The sequence below is a fragment of the Aulonocara stuartgranti genome (assembly GCF_965226115.1).
Source record: "Aulonocara stuartgranti genome assembly, chromosome: 20".
Taxonomy (NCBI): Eukaryota; Metazoa; Chordata; class Actinopteri; order Cichliformes; family Cichlidae; genus Aulonocara; species Aulonocara stuartgranti.
This window is the reverse complement of record NC_138956.1, coordinates 18,640,081-18,657,714: the sequence shown is the minus strand read 5'-3', so window position 1 is coordinate 18,657,714 and position 17,634 is coordinate 18,640,081. Positions and strand designations below refer to the sequence as shown.

The 17,634-nt window shown below is 38.4% G+C and overlaps 1 protein-coding gene across 10 annotated transcripts in view; it reads left to right on the top strand.

Moving 5' to 3' along the window:
* LOC309696408 (uncharacterized protein) overlaps window positions 1-17,634 on the top strand; it is a 596,714-nt gene that overhangs the window by 382,720 nt on the left and 196,360 nt on the right. The window lies entirely within an intron of this gene.

Below are 17,634 nucleotides of genomic sequence, written 5' to 3'. Positions count from 1 at the left end.
TTTCCTCCCCCCATTTTAACCCCAGGACCAACCCATTATGCAATTCGTATAGGATCAGCAGCCCTGTGAGCACTTTCCATCTTTTTTTTTGCAGAGGACATTATGCAGCTAATCCTGCATTTCACCAACCTGCAGGGGCAACAGGTCAGTAAAAGACTGGAAGATGAGGAGTTGCAGGCTTACATGGGGCTTGTGATGCTGGCTGGCCTGTACAGGTCTCAACATGAAACGACAACAAGCCTGTGAAATGGGGAGACAGGGCTCTTCTGTTTCATGCTACCATGTCAAAAAAAAAAAAGATTTGAGCAAATTAATCGGGCAGTAAGATTCGATGATCGTCTCTCCCGTCCAGGTCGCTAGGGGGGGGGGGGGGGGGGGGGGCAAGGCTGTGGTTTCCTACATCCCCAAGCAAAGAAAAGGTTGTCTTATTGAGCACCAGGCACCGTGAGCTACAAGTCCAGGACTCTGGGAAGAGAAAGCCCCACATCATCCTGGATTATAACAAATGCAAAGGGACTGTGGATCATTTGGACCAGGTAAGCACAATTATAAGTAATTTATTTGCCAAATTGTTTACCGTTTCTCATTGTTATAACTGATAAAGTCAGATAATGTGATTATAATAGTTTTGATATGAGATGATAGTTTTAGACTATGATAGTTTTGATAGTTACAGTAAGGAGGGGGGGGGGGGGGGGGTCCAGTTTGACGCCCACAGGCAGGAAGAATCTCTTGCTTATGGCTGTATAAATCTGTTCATGTCACCTGATCATTTCTTTTTGTTTTGCAGGTTTGTGGCAACTACTCCTGCCGTAGAAGGACACGTAGGTGGCCCATGTGTCTGTTCTACCACATGATCGAGGTAAGCTGCTATAATGCTTTCATTCAAGACAGCTGTAACTTTTGATAGAAGACGCATATAAACATATTTATGGCTTTATCTTTTAAAGTTCGATATCCCCGTGTTGAGCAAACAGGTTTTGCAGCTGTTTGATCTAAGATTTTCAAGTTATTCACAAAATGAATACCTATACTTTGTTTCGTGCGACAACTCCATTCAAATGCATGTAATAGTCAGAAACGCACTGTCTTGGCGAAATAAAGCGTTTACAACTTCATGAAGACAGCTCTAACTTTTGATAGGAGACTCAGATATGCGTATTTATGGCTTTATCTGATCGAATTCAATATCCCCGTGTTGAGCAAACAGTTTTAAAGCTATGTGAGCTAAGATTTTCAAGTTATTCACAAGATGAAAACCTATACTTTGTTTCGTGCGAGAACTCCATTCAAATGCATGTAATAGTCAGAAACGCACGGTCTCGGCGAAATAAAGGGTTTACAACTTCATGAAGACAGCTGTAACTTTTGATAGGAAACTCAGATATACGTATTTATGGCTTTATCTTATAGAATTCAATATCCCCGTTGAGCAAACAGTTTTAAAGCTATGTGAGCTAAGATTTTTAAGTTATTCACAAAATAAAAAGCTATACTTTGTTTCGTGTGAGAACTCCATTTATGTTACGCCCCTAATCTAGGCGTGTAGGGACGCACATAAGGTTGGAGGAGAGAGATACAAATCCCCGCCCTGGTTCCCAAGCCAAACATCCAAACCAGTTGTGAGTAAAAAAAAGGTGATTTTATTTAAGGACAAGAAGCATAGCTCCAGGGTGAGCCCAAGCCAAAATAATAAACAAAACCAACTAAGACCCACCAGCAAAGACTAACTAAACCCTAGGAAAGAAAAAGAACAAACAAATGACAGAGCTATCCCTCGCTCCCTGACCAAGAAAACAGGAGAAAACGATTCCAAAAGAAAAGGCAGCTCACCCCTTCCGCTTCAGCCCACGAGTGCCTAAGCTCTCAGCTAATGCACTAGGAGCGGCTTTTACAATTCACCCTCACACAAATACACAAGATAAGCACAGGCTGGGAAAACCATGGTCAGGACCGCGACGGCTGTCAGGCTACTCGCTCGTTGCACACACTCTCTCCCTCTCTCCCCTCTGGAGCTGTCAGAGCGGCTTTTTGAACGTGGTCACCTGTTCCATGGTCCAATCAGCTGCTAACTACTCTTCATTAGGGGAGGGACCTGTAAAGTGTCTTAAACACAGTAAAGAGACACGTCTCGCATGTAATAGTCAGAAACGCACTATCTTTGCAAAATAAAGCCTTTTTGTACAACTTCATGAAGTTAGCTGTAACTTTTGATAGAAGATTCAGATTTACGTAGTTATGGCTTTATCTTATAATATTCAGTATCCCCGTGTTGAGCAAACAGGTTTGAGCTAAGATTTTCGAGTTATTCACATAATGAAAACCTATACTTTGTTTCGTGCGAGAACTGCATTCAAATGCATGTAATAGTCAGAAACGCACTGTCTCGGCGAAATAAAGTGTTTTTGTACAGCTTCATGAAGACAGCTGTAACTTTTGATAGAAGGCTCAGATTGATGTATTTATGGTTTTATCTTATAGAATTCAATATCCCCGTGCTGGGAAAACAGATTTTGCAGCTGTGTGAGCTAAGATTTCCAAGTTATACACATAATGAAAATCTATACTTTGTTTCGGTCGAGTTCCCCATTCAAATGCATGTAACAGTGAGAAACGCACTGTCTTGGCGAAAGAAAGCGTTTTTGTACAACTTCATATAAATAGCTGTAACTTTTGATAGAAGACTCGGATACACATGTTTATGGCTTTATCTTATAGAACTCAAGGTCCCCATGCTGGGCAAACAAAACAGGTTTTGCAGCTGTTTGAGCTAAGATTTTCAAGTTATACACATAATGAAAACCTATACTTTGTTTCGGTGAGTTCCCCATTCAAATGCATGTAACAGTGAGAAACGCACTGTCTTGGCAAAATAAAGCGTTTTTGTACAACTTCATATAAATAGCTGTAACTTTTGATAGAAGACTCGGATACACATGTTTATGGCTTTATCTTATAGAACTCAAGGTCCCCGTGCTGGGAAAAAAGAACAGGTTTTGCAGCCGTTTGAGCTAAGATTTTAAAATTATTCACATAATGAAAACCTATACTTTGTTTCGGGCGAGTTCCCCATTCAAATGCATGCAACAGTGAGAAACGCACTGTCTTGGCGAAATAAAGCGTTTTTGTACAACTTCATATAAATAGCTGTAACTTTTGATAGAAGACTCGGATACACATGTTTATGGCTTTATCTTATAGAACTCAAGGTCCCCGTGCTGGGAAAACAAAACAGGTTTTGCAGCTGTTTGAGCTAAGATTTTCAAGTTATACACATAATGAAAACCTATACTTTGTTTCGGTGAGTTCCCCATTCAAATACATGTAACAGTGAGAAACGCACTGTCTTGGCGAAAGAAAGCGTTTTTGTACAACTTCATATAAATAGCTGTAACTTTTGACAGAAGACTCGGATACACATGTTTATGGCTTTATCTTATAGAACTCAAGGTCCCCGTGCTGGGAAAAAAGAACAGGTTTTGCAGCTGTTTGAGCTAATATTTCCAAGTTATACACATAATGAAAACCTATACTTTGTTTCGGGCGAGTTCCCCATTCAAATGCATGCAACAGTGAGAAACGCACTGTCTTGGCGAAATAAAGCGTTTTTGAACAACTTCATATAAATAGCTGTAACTTTTGATAGAAGACTCAGACAAACATGTTTATGGCTTTATCTTATAGAACTCAAGGTCCCCGTGCTGGGAAAACAAAACAGGTTTTGCAGCTGTTTGAGCTAAGATTTTCAAGTTATACACATAATGAAAACCTATACTTTGTTTCGGTGAGTTCCCCATTCAAATGCATGTAACATTGAGAAACGCACTGTCTTGGCGAAAGAAAGCGTTTTTGTACAACTTCATATAAATAGCTGTAACTTTTGATAGAAGACTCGGATACACATGTTTATGGCTTTATCTTATAGAACTCAAGGTCCCCGTGCTGGGAAAAAAGAACAGGTTTTGCAGCTGTTTGAGCTAAGATTTCCAAGTTATACACATAATGAAAACCTATACTTTGTTTCGGGCGAGTTCCCCATTCAAATGCATGTAACAGTGAGAAACGCACTGTCTTGGTGAAATAAAGCGTTTTTGTACAACTTCATATAAATAGCTGTAACTTTTGATAGAAGACTCAGACAAACATGTTTATGGCTTTATCTTATAGAACTCAAGGTCCCCGTGCTGGGAAAACAGGTTTTGCAGCCGTTTGAGCTAAGATTTTAAAATTATTCACATAATGAAAACCTATACTTTGTTTCGGGCGAGTTCCCCATTCAAATGCATGCAACAGTGAGAAACGCACTGTCTTGGCGAAAGAAAGCGTTTTTGTACAACTTCATATAAATAGCTGTAACTTTTGATAGAAGACTAAGACAAACATGTTTATGGCTTTATCTTATAGAACTCAAGGTCCCCGTGCTGGCAAAATAGGTTTTGCAGCTGTTTGAGCTAAGATTTCCAAGTTATACACATAATGAAAACCTATACTTTGTTTCGGTCGAGTTCCCCATTCAAATGCATGTAACAGTGAGAAACGCACTGTCTTGGCGAAATAAAGCGTTTTTGTACAACTTCATATAAATCGCTGTAACTTTTGATAGAAGACTCAGACAAACATGTTTATGGCTTTATCTTATAGAACTCAAGGTCCCCGTGCTGGGAAAAAAGAACAGGTTTTGCAGCTGTTTGAGCTAATATTTCCAAGTTATACACATAATGAAAACCTATACTTTGTTTCGGGCGAGTTCCCCATTCAAATGCATGCAACAGTGAGAAACGCACTGTCTTGGCGAAAGAAAGCGTTTTTGTACAACTTCATATAAATAGCTGTAACTTTTGATAGAAGACGCAGACAAACATGTTTATGGCTTTATCTTATAGAACTTAAGGTCCCCGTGCTGGGAAAATAGGTTTTGCAGCTGTTTGAGCTAAGATTTCCAAGTTATACACATAATGAAAACCTATACTTTGTTTCGGGCGAGTTCCCCATTCAAATGCATGTAACAGTGAGAAACGCACTGTCTTGGCGAAATAAAGCGTTTTTGTACAACTTCATATAAATAGCTGTAACTTTTGATAGAAGACTCAGACAAACATGTTTATGGCTTTATCTTATAGAACTCAAGGTCCCCGTGCTGGGCAAACAGGATTTGCAGCTGTTGGAGCTAAGATTTTCAAGTTATACACATAATGAAAACCTATACTTTGTTTCGGTCGAGTTCCCCATTCAAATGCATGTAACAGTGAGAAACGCACTGTCTTGGCGAAAGAAAGCGTTTTTGTACAACTTCATATAAATAGCTGTAACTTTTGATAGAAGACTCAGACAAACATGTTTATGGCTTTATCTTATAGAACTTAAGGTCCCCGTGCTGGGAAAACAGGTTTTGCAGCTGTTTGAGCTAAGATTTCCAAGTTATACACATAATGAAAACCTATACTTTGTTTCGGGCGAGTTCCCCATTCAAATGCATGTAACAGTGAGCACTGTCTTGGCGAAATAAAGCTTTTTTGTTCAACGTCATATAAATCGCTGTAACTTTTGATAGAAGACTCAGACAAACATGTTTATGGCTTTATCTTATAGAACTCAAGGTCCCCGTGCTGGGAAAAAAGAACAGGTTTTGCAGCCGTTTGAGCTAAGATTTTAAAATTATTCACATAATGAAAACCTATACTTTGTTTCGGTCGAGTTCCCCATTCAAATGCATGTAACAGTGAGAAACGCACTGTCTTGGCGAAAGAAAGCGTTTTTGTACAACTTCATATAAATCGCTGTAACTTTTGATAGAAGACTCGGATACACATGTTTATGGCTTTATCTTATAGAACTCAAGGTCCCCGTGCTGGGAAAAAAGAACAGGTTTTGCAGCCGTTTGAGCTAAGATTTTAAAATTATTCACATAATGAAAACCTATACTTTGTTTCGGGCGAGTTCCCCATTCAAATGCATGCAACAGTGAGAAACGCACTGTCTTGGCGAAATAAAGCGTTTTTGTACAACTTCATATAAATAGCTGTAACTTTTGATAGAAGACTCGGATACACATGTTTATGGCTTTATCTTATAGAACTCAAGGTCCCCGTGCTGGGAAAACAAAACAGGTTTTGCAGCTGTTTGAGCTAAGATTTTCAAGTTATACACATAATGAAAACCTATACTTTGTTTCGGTGAGTTCCCCATTCAAATACATGTAACAGTGAGAAACGCACTGTCTTGGCGAAAGAAAGCGTTTTTGTACAACTTCATATAAATAGCTGTAACTTTTGACAGAAGACTCGGATACACATGTTTATGGCTTTATCTTATAGAACTCAAGGTCCCCGTGCTGGGAAAAAAGAACAGGTTTTGCAGCTGTTTGAGCTAATATTTCCAAGTTATACACATAATGAAAACCTATACTTTGTTTCGGGCGAGTTCCCCATTCAAATGCATGCAACAGTGAGAAACGCACTGTCTTGGCGAAATAAAGCGTTTTTGAACAACTTCATATAAATAGCTGTAACTTTTGATAGAAGACTCAGACAAACATGTTTATGGCTTTATCTTATAGAACTCAAGGTCCCCGTGCTGGGAAAACAAAACAGGTTTTGCAGCTGTTTGAGCTAAGATTTTCAAGTTATACACATAATGAAAACCTATACTTTGTTTCGGTGAGTTCCCCATTCAAATGCATGTAACATTGAGAAACGCACTGTCTTGGCGAAAGAAAGCGTTTTTGTACAACTTCATATAAATAGCTGTAACTTTTGATAGAAGACTCGGATACACATGTTTATGGCTTTATCTTATAGAACTCAAGGTCCCCGTGCTGGGAAAACAGGTTTTGCAGCTGTTTGAGCTAAGATTTTAAAATTATTCACATAATGAAAACCTATACTTTGTTTCGGGCGAGTTCCCCATTCAAATGCATGCAACAGTGAGAAACGCACTGTCTTGGCGAAAGAAAGCGTTTTTGTACAACTTCATATAAATAGCTGTAACTTTTGATAGAAGACTCGGATACACATGTTTATGGCTTTATCTTATAGAACTCAAGGTCCCCGTGCTGGGAAAACAGGATTTGCAGCTGTTTGAGCTAAGATTTTCAAGTTATACACATAATGAAAACCTATACTTTGTTTCGGTCGAGTTCCCCATTCAAATGCATGTAACAGTGAGAAACGCACTGTCTTGGCGAAAGAAAGCGTTTTTGTACAACTTCATATAAATAGCTGTAACTTTTGATAGAAGACTCAGACAAACATGTTTATGGCTTTATCTTATAGAACTCAAAGTCCCCGTGCTGGGAAAACAGGTTTTGCAGCTGTTTGAGCTAAGATTTCCAAGTTATACACATAATGAAAACCTATACTTTGTTTCGGTCGAGTTCCCCATTCAAATGCATGTAACAGTGAGAAACGCACTGTCTTGGCGAAATAAAGCGTTTTTGTACAACTTCATATAAATAGCTGTAACTTTTGATAGAAGACTCGGATACACATGTTTATGGCTTTATCTTATAGAACTCAAGGTCCCCGTGCTGGGAAAAAAGAACAGGTTTTGCAGCCGTTTGAGCTAAGATTTTAAAATTATTCACATAATGAAAACCTATACTTTGTTTCGGGCGAGTTCCCCATTCAAATGCATGCAACAGTGAGAAACGCACTGTCTTGGCGAAAGAAAGCGTTTTTGTACAACTTCATATAAATAGCTGTAACTTTTGATAGAAGACTGGGATACACATGTTTATGGCTTTATCTTATAGAACTTAAGGCCCCCGTGCTGGGAAAACAGGTTTTGCAGCTGTTTGAGCTAAGATTTCCAAGTTATACAGATAATGAAAACCTATACTTTGTTTCGGGCGAGTTCCCCATTCAAATGCATGTAACAGTGAGAAACGCACTGTCTTGGCGAAATAAAGCTTTTTTGTTCAACGTCATATAAATCGCTGTAACTTTTGATAGAAGACTCAGACAAACATGTTTATGGCTTTATCTTATAGAACTCAAGGTCCCCGTGCTGGGAAAACAGGTTTTGCAGCTGTTTGAGCTAAGATTTCCAAGTTATACACATAATGAAAACCTATACTTTGTTTCGGTCGAGTTCCCCATTCAAATGCATGTAACAGTGAGAAACGCACTGTCTTGGCGAAATAAAGCGTTTTTGTACAACTTCATATAAATAGCTGTAACTTTTGATAGAAGACTCGGATACACATGTTTATGGCTTTATCTTATAGAACTCAAGGTCCCCGTGCTGGGAAAAAAGAACAGGTTTTGCAGCCGTTTGAGCTAAGATTTTAAAATTATTCACATAATGAAAACCTATACTTTGTTTCGGGCGAGTTCCCCATTCAAATGCATGCAACAGTGAGAAACGCACTGTCTTGGCGAAAGAAAGCGTTTTTGTACAACTTCATATAAATAGCTGTAACTTTTGATAGAAGACTCGGATACACATGTTTATGGCTTTATCTTATAGAACTCAAGGTCCCCGTGCTGGGAAAAAAGAACAGGTTTTGCAGCCGTTTGAGCTAAGATTTCCAAGTTATACACATAATGAAAACCTATACTTTGTTTCGGGCGAGTTCCCCATTCAAATGCATGTAACAGTGAGAAACGCACTGTCTTGGCGAAATAAAGCGTTTTTGTACAACTTCATATAAATAGCTGTAACTTTTGATAGAAGACTCAGACAAACATGTTTATGGCTTTATCTTATAGAACTCAAGGTCCCCGTGCTGGGCAAACAGGATTTGCAGCTGTTGGAGCTAAGATTTTCAAGTTATACACATAATGAAAACCTATACTTTGTTTCGGTCGAGTTCCCCATTCAAATGCATGTAACAGTGAGAAACGCACTGTCTTGGCGAAAGAAAGCGTTTTTGTACAACTTCATATAAATAGCTGTAACTTTTGATAGAAGACTCAGACAAACATGTTTATGGCTTTATCTTATAGAACTCAAGGTCCCCGTGCTGGGAAAACAGGTTTTGCAGCTGTTTGAGCTAAGATTTCCAAGTTATACACATAATGAAAACCTATACTTTGTTTCGGGCGAGTTCCCCATTCAAATGCATGTAACAGTGAGCACTGTCTTGGCGAAATAAAGCTTTTTTGTTCAACGTCATATAAATCGCTGTAACTTTTGATAGAAGACTCAGACAAACATGTTTATGGCTTTATCTTATAGAACTCAAGGTCCCCGTGCTGGGAAAAAAGAACAGGTTTTGCAGCCGTTTGAGCTAAGATTTTAAAATTATTCACATAATGAAAACCTATACTTTGTTTCGGGCGAGTTCCCCATTCAAATGCATGCAACAGTGAGAAACGCACTGTCTTGGCGAAAGAAAGCGTTTTTGTACAACTTCATATAAATAGCTGTAACTTTTGATAGAAGACTCGGATACACATGTTTATGGCTTTATCTTATAGAACTCAAGGTCCCCGTGCTGAGAAAAAAGAACAGGTTTTGCAGCCGTTTGAGCTAAGATTTTAAAATTATTCACATAATGAAAACCTATACTTTGTTTCGGGCGAGTTCCCCATTCAAATGCATGCAACAGTGAGAAACGCACTGTCTTGGCGAAAGAAAGCGTTTTTGTACAACTTCATATAAATAGCTGTAACTTTTGATAGTAGACTCGGATACACATGTTTATGGCTTTATCTTATAGAACTCAAGGTCCCCGTGCTGGGAAAAAAGGTTTTGCAGCTGTTTGAGCTAAGATTTCCAAGTTATTCACATAATGAAAACCTATACTTTGTTTCGGGCGAGTTCCCCATTCAAATGCATGTAACAGTGAGAAACGCACTGTCTTGGCGAAATAAAGCTTTTTTGTTCAACGTCATATAAATCGCTGTAACTTTTGATAGAAGACTCAGACAAACATGTTTATGGCTTTATCTTATAGAAGTCAAGGTCCCCGTGCTGGGAAAACAGGTTTTGCAGCTGTTTGAGCTAAGATTTCCAAGGTATACACATAATGAAAACCTATACTTTGTTTCGGTCGAGTTCCCCATTCAAATGCATGTAACAGTGAGAAACGCACTGTCTTGGCGAAATAAAGCGTTTTTGTACAACTTCATATAAATAGCTGTAACTTTTGATAGAAGACTCAGACAAACATGTTTATGGCTTTATCTTATTAAACTCAAGGTCCCCGTGCTGGGAAAACAGGTTTTGCAGCTGTTTGAGCTAAGATTTCCAAGTTATACACATAATGAAAACCTATACTTTGTTTCGGTCGAGTTCCCCATTCAAATGCATGTAACAGTGAGAAACGCACTGTCTTGGCGAAATAAAGCGTTTTTGTACAACTTCATATAAATCGCTGTAACTTTTGATAGAAGACTCAGACAAACATGTTTATGGCTTTATCTTATAGAACTCAAGGTCCCCGTGCTGGGCAAACAGGATTTGCAGCTGTTGGAGCTAAGATTTTCAAGTTATACACATAATGAAAACCTATACTTTGTTTCGGTCGAGTTCCCCATTCAAATGCATGTAACAGTGAGAAACGCACTGTCTTGGCGAAAGAAAGCGTTTTTGTACAACTTCATATAAATAGCTGTAACTTTTGATAGAAGACTCAGACAAACATGTTTATGGCTTTATCTTATAGAACTTAAGGTCCCCGTGCTGGGAAAACAGGTTTTGCAGCTGTTTGAGCTAAGATTTCCAAGTTATACACATAATGAAAACCTATACTTTGTTTTGGGCGAGTTCCCCATTCAAATGCATGTAACAGTGAGAAACGCACTGTCTTGGCGAAATAAAGCTTTTTTGTTCAACATCATATAAATCGCTGTAACTTTTGATAGAAGACTCAGACAAACATGTTTATGGCTTTATCTTATAGAAGTAAAGGTCCCCGTGCTGGGAAAACAGGTTTTGCAGCTGTTTGAGCTAAGATTTCCAAGTTATACACATAATGAAAACCTATACTTTGTTTCGGTCGAGTTCCCCATTCAAATGCATGTAACAGTGAGAAACGCACTGTCTTGGCGAAATAAAGCGTTTTTGTACAACTTCATATAAATAGCTGTAACTTTTGATAGAAGACTCGGATACACATGTTTATGGCTTTATCTTATAGAACTCAAGGTCCCCGTGCTGGGTAAACAGGATTTGCAGCTGTTGGAGCTAAGATTTTCAAGTTATACACATAATGAAAACCTATACTTTGTTTCGGTCGAGTTCCCCATTCAAATGCATGTAACAGTGAGAAACACACTGTCTTGGCGAAAGAAAGCGTTTTTGTACAACTTCATATAAATAGCTGTAACTTTTGATAGAAGACTCAGACAAACATGTTTATGGCTTTATCTTATAGAACTCAAGGTCCCCGTGCTGGCAAAATAGGTTTTGCAGCTGTTTGAGCTAAGATTTCCAAGTTATACACATAATGAAAACCTATACTTTGTTTCGGTCGAGTTCCCCATTCAAATGCATGTAACAGTGAGAAACGCACTGTCTTGGCGAAATAAAGCGTTTTTGTACAACTTCATATAAATCGCTGTAACTTTTGATAGAAGACTCAGACAAACATGTTTATGGCTTTATCTTATAGAACTCAAGGTCCCCGTGCTGGGCAAACAGGATTTGCAGCTGTTGGAGCTAAGATTTTCAAGTTATACACATAATGAAAACCTATACTTTGTTTCGGTCGAGTTCCCCATTCAAATGCATGTAACAGTGAGAAACGCACTGTCTTGGCGAAATAAAGCGTTTTTGTACAACTTCATATAAATAGCTGTAACTTTTGATAGAAGACTCAGACAAACATGTTTATGGCTTTATCTTATAGAACTCAAGGTCCCCGTGCTGGGCAAACAGGATTTGCAGCTGTTGGAGCTAAGATTTTCAAGTTATACACATAATGAAAACCTATACTTTGTTTCGGTCGAGTTCCCCATTCAAATGCATGTAACAGTGAGAAACGCACTGTCTTGGCGAAAGAAAGCGTTTTTGTACAACTTCATATAAATAGCTGTAACTTTTGATAGAAGACTCAGACAAACATGTTTATGGCTTTATCTTATAGAACTTAAGGTCCCCGTGCTGGGAAAACAGGTTTTGCAGCTGTTTGAGCTAAGATTTCCAAGTTATACACATAATGAAAACCTATACTTTGTTTCGGGCGAGTTCCCCATTCAAATGCATGTAACAGTGAGCACTGTCTTGGCGAAATAAAGCTTTTTTGTTCAACGTCATATAAATCGCTGTAACTTTTGATAGAAGACTCAGACAAACATGTTTATGGCTTTATCTTATAGAACTCAAGGTCCCCGTGCTGGGAAAAAAGAACAGGTTTTGCAGCCGTTTGAGCTAAGATTTTAAAATTATTCACATAATGAAAACCTATACTTTGTTTCGGTCGAGTTCCCCATTCAAATGCATGTAACAGTGAGAAACGCACTGTCTTGGCGAAAGAAAGCGTTTTTGTACAACTTCATATAAATAGCTGTAACTTTTGATAGAAGACTCGGATACACATGTTTATGGCTTTATCTTATAGAACTCAAGGTCCCCGTGCTGGGAAAACAGGTTTTGCAGCTGTGTGAGCTAAGATTTCCAAGTTATACACATAATGAAAACCTATACTTTGTTTCGGGCGAGTTCCCCATTCAAATGCATGTAACAGTGAGAAACGCACTGTCTTGGCGAAAGAAAGCGTTTTTGTACAACTTCATATAAATAGCTGTAACTTTTGATAGAAGACTCAGACAAACATGTTTATGGCTTTATCTTATAGAACTCAAGGTCCCCGTGCTGGGAAAAAAGAACAGGTTTTGCAGCCGTTTGAGCTAAGATTTTAAAATTATTCACATAATGAAAACCTATACTTCGTTTCGGGCGAGTTCCCCATTCAAATGCATGCAACAGTGAGAAACGCACTGTCTTGGCAAAAGAAAGCGTTTTTGTACAACTTCATATAAATAGCTGTAACTTTTGATAGAAGACTCAGACAAACATGTTTATGGCTTTATCTTATAGAACTTAAGGTCCCCGTGCTGGGAAAACAGGTTTTGCAGCTGTTTGAGCTAAGATTTCCAAGTTATACACATAATGAAAACCTATACTTTGTTTCGGGCGAGTTCCCCATTCAAATGCATGTAACAGTGAGAAACGCACTGTCTTGGCGAAATAAAGCTTTTTTGTTCAACGTCATATAAATCGCTGTAACTTTTGATAGAAGACTCAGACAAACATGTTTATGGCTTTATCTTATAGAACTCAAGGTCCCCGTGCTGGGAAAAAAGAACAGGTTTTGCAGCCGTTTGAGCTAAGATTTTAAAATTATTCACATAATGAAAACCTATACTTTGTTTCGGTCGAGTTCCCCATTCAAATGCATGTAACAGTGAGAAACGCACTGTCTTGGCGAAAGAAAGCGTTTTTGTACAACTTCATATAAATAGCTGTAACTTTTGATAGAAGACTCGGATACACATGTTTATGGCTTTATCTTATAGAACTCAAGGTCCCTGTGCTGGGAAAACAGGATTTGCAGCTGTTTGAGCTAATATTTCCAAGTTATACACATAATGAAAACCTATACTTTGTTTCGGTCGAGTTCCCCATTCAAATGCATGCAACAGTGAGAAACGCACTGTCTTGGCGAAAGAAAGCGTTTTTGTACAACTTCATATAAATAGCTGTAACTTTTGATAGAAGACTCGGATACACATGTTTATGGCTTTATCTTATAGAACTCAAGGTCCCCGTGCTGGGAAAAAAGAACAGGTTTTGCAGCCGTTTGAGCTAAGATTTTAAAATTATTCACATAATGAAAACCTATACTTTGTTTCGGGCGAGTTCCCCATTCAAATGCATGCAACAGTGAGAAACGCACTGTCTTGGCGAAAGAAAGCGTTTTTGTACAACTTCATATAAATAGCTGTAACTTTTGATAGAAGACTCGGATACACATGTTTATGGCTTTATCTTATAGAACTCAAGGTCCCCGTGCTGGGCAAACAGGATTTGCAGCTGTTGGAGCTAAGATTTTCAAGTTATACACATAATGAAAACCTATACTTTGTTTCGGTCGAGTTCCCCATTCAAATGCATGTAACAGTGAGAAACGCACTGTCTTGGCGAAAGAAAGCGTTTTTGTACAACTTCATATAAATAGCTGTAACTTTTGATAGAAGACTCAGACAAACATGTTTATGGCTTTATCTTATAGAACTTAAGGTCCCCGTGCTGGGAAAACAGGTTTTGCAGCTGTTTGAGCTAAGATTTCCAAGTTATACACATAATGAAAACCTATACTTTGTTTTGGGCGAGTTCCCCATTCAAATGCATGTAACAGTGAGAAACGCACTGTCTTGGCGAAATAAAGCGTTTTTGTACAACTTCATATAAATAGCTGTAACTTTTGATAGAAGACTCGGATACACATGTTTATGGCTTTATCTTATAGAACTCAAGGTCCCCGTGCTGGGTAAACAGGATTTGCAGCTGTTTGAGCTAAGATTTCCAAGTTATACACATAATGAAAACCTATACTTTGTTTCGGTCGAGTTCCCCATTCAAATGCATGTAACAGTGAGAAACGCACTGTCTTGGCGAAATAAAGCGTTTTTGTACAACTTCATATAAATCGCTGTAACTTTTGATAGAAGACTCAGACAAACATGTTTATGGCTTTATCTTATAGAACTCAAGGTCCCCGTGCTGGGCAAACAGGATTTGCAGCTGTTGGAGCTAAGATTTTCAAGTTATACACATAATGAAAACCTATACTTTGTTTCGGTCGAGTTCCCCATTCAAATGCATGTAACAGTGAGAAACGCACTGTCTTGGCGAAATAAAGCGTTTTTGTACAACTTCATATAAATAGCTGTAACTTTTGATAGAAGACTCAGACAAACATGTTTATGGCTTTATCTTATAGAACTCAAGGTCCCTGTGCTGGGCAAACAGGATTTGCAGCTGTTGGAGCTAAGATTTTCAAGTTATACACATAATGAAAACCTATACTTTGTTTCGGTCGAGTTCCCCATTCAAATGCATGTAACAGTGAGAAACGCACTGTCTTGGCGAAAGAAAGCGTTTTTGTACAACTTCATATAAATAGCTGTAACTTTTGATAGAAGACTCAGACAAACATGTTTATGGCTTTATCTTATAGAACTTAAGGTCCCCGTGCTGGGAAAACAGGTTTTGCAGCTGTTTGAGCTAAGATTTCCAAGTTATACACATAATGAAAACCTATACTTTGTTTCGGGCGAGTTCCCCATTCAAATGCATGTAACAGTGAGCACTGTCTTGGCGAAATAAAGCTTTTTTGTTCAACGTCATATAAATCGCTGTAACTTTTGATAGAAGACTCAGACAAACATGTTTATGGCTTTATCTTATAGAACTCAAGGTCCCCGTGCTGGGAAAAAAGAACAGGTTTTGCAGCCGTTTGAGCTAAGATTTTAAAATTATTCACATAATGAAAACCTATACTTTGTTTCGGTCGAGTTCCCCATTCAAATGCATGTAACAGTGAGAAACGCACTGTCTTGGCGAAAGAAAGCGTTTTTGTACAACTTCATATAAATAGCTGTAACTTTTGATAGAAGACTCGGATACACATGTTTATGGCTTTATCTTATAGAACTCAAGGTCCCCGTGCTGGGAAAACAGGTTTTGCAGCTGTTTGAGCTAAGATTTCCAAGTTATACACATAATGAAAACCTATACTTTGTTTCGGGCGAGTTCCCCATTCAAATGCATGTAACAGTGAGAAACGCACTGTCTTGGCGAAAGAAAGCGTTTTTGTACAACTTCATATAAATAGCTGTAACTTTTGATAGAAGACTCAGACAAACATGTTTATGGCTTTATCTTATAGAACTCAAGGTCCCCGTGCTGGGAAAAAAGAACAGGTTTTGCAGCCGTTTGAGCTAAGATTTTAAAATTATTCACATAATGAAAACCTATACTTCGTTTCGGGCGAGTTCCCCATTCAAATGCATGCAACAGTGAGAAACGCACTGTCTTGGCAAAAGAAAGCGTTTTTGTACAACTTCATATAAATAGCTGTAACTTTTGATAGAAGACTCAGACAAACATGTTTATGGCTTTATCTTATAGAACTTAAGGTCCCCGTGCTGGGAAAACAGGTTTTGCAGCTGTTTGAGCTAAGATTTCCAAGTTATACACATAATGAAAACCTATACTTTGTTTCGGGCGAGTTCCCCATTCAAATGCATGTAACAGTGAGAAACGCACTGTCTTGGCGAAATAAAGCTTTTTTGTTCAACGTCATATAAATCGCTGTAACTTTTGATAGAAGACTCAGACAAACATGTTTATGGCTTTATCTTATAGAACTCAAGGTCCCCGTGCTGGGAAAAAAGAACAGGTTTTGCAGCCGTTTGAGCTAAGATTTTAAAATTATTCACATAATGAAAACCTATACTTTGTTTCGGTCGAGTTCCCCATTCAAATGCATGTAACAGTGAGAAACGCACTGTCTTGGCGAAAGAAAGCGTTTTTGTACAACTTCATATAAATAGCTGTAACTTTTGATAGAAGACTCGGATACACATGTTTATGGCTTTATCTTATAGAACTCAAGGTCCCTGTGCTGGGAAAACAGGATTTGCAGCTGTTTGAGCTAATATTTCCAAGTTATACACATAATGAAAACCTATACTTTGTTTCGGTCGAGTTCCCCATTCAAATGCATGCAACAGTGAGAAACGCACTGTCTTGGCGAAAGAAAGCGTTTTTGTACAACTTCATATAAATAGCTGTAACTTTTGATAGAAGACTCGGATACACATGTTTATGGCTTTATCTTATAGAACTCAAGGTCCCCGTGCTGGGAAAAAAGAACAGGTTTTGCAGCCGTTTGAGCTAAGATTTTAAAATTATTCACATAATGAAAACCTATACTTTGTTTCGGGCGAGTTCCCCATTCAAATGCATGCAACAGTGAGAAACGCACTGTCTTGGCGAAAGAAAGCGTTTTTGTACAACTTCATATAAATAGCTGTAACTTTTGATAGAAGACTCGGATACACATGTTTATGGCTTTATCTTATAGAACTCAAGGTCCCCGTGCTGGGCAAACAGGATTTGCAGCTGTTGGAGCTAAGATTTTCAAGTTATACACATAATGAAAACCTATACTTTGTTTCGGTCGAGTTCCCCATTCAAATGCATGTAACAGTGAGAAACGCACTGTCTTGGCGAAAGAAAGCGTTTTTGTACAACTTCATATAAATAGCTGTAACTTTTGATAGAAGACTCAGACAAACATGTTTATGGCTTTATCTTATAGAACTTAAGGTCCCCGTGCTGGGAAAACAGGTTTTGCAGCTGTTTGAGCTAAGATTTCCAAGTTATACACATAATGAAAACCTATACTTTGTTTTGGGCGAGTTCCCCATTCAAATGCATGTAACAGTGAGAAACGCACTGTCTTGGCGAAATAAAGCTTTTTTGTTCAACGTCATATAAATCGCTGTAACTTTTGATAGAAGACTCAGACAAACATGTTTATGGCTTTATCTTATAGAAGTAAAGGTCCCCGTGCTGGGAAAACAGGTTTTGCAGCTGTTTGAGCTAAGATTTCCAAGTTATACACATAATGAAAACCTATACTTTGTTTCGGTCGAGTTCCCCATTCAAATGCATGTA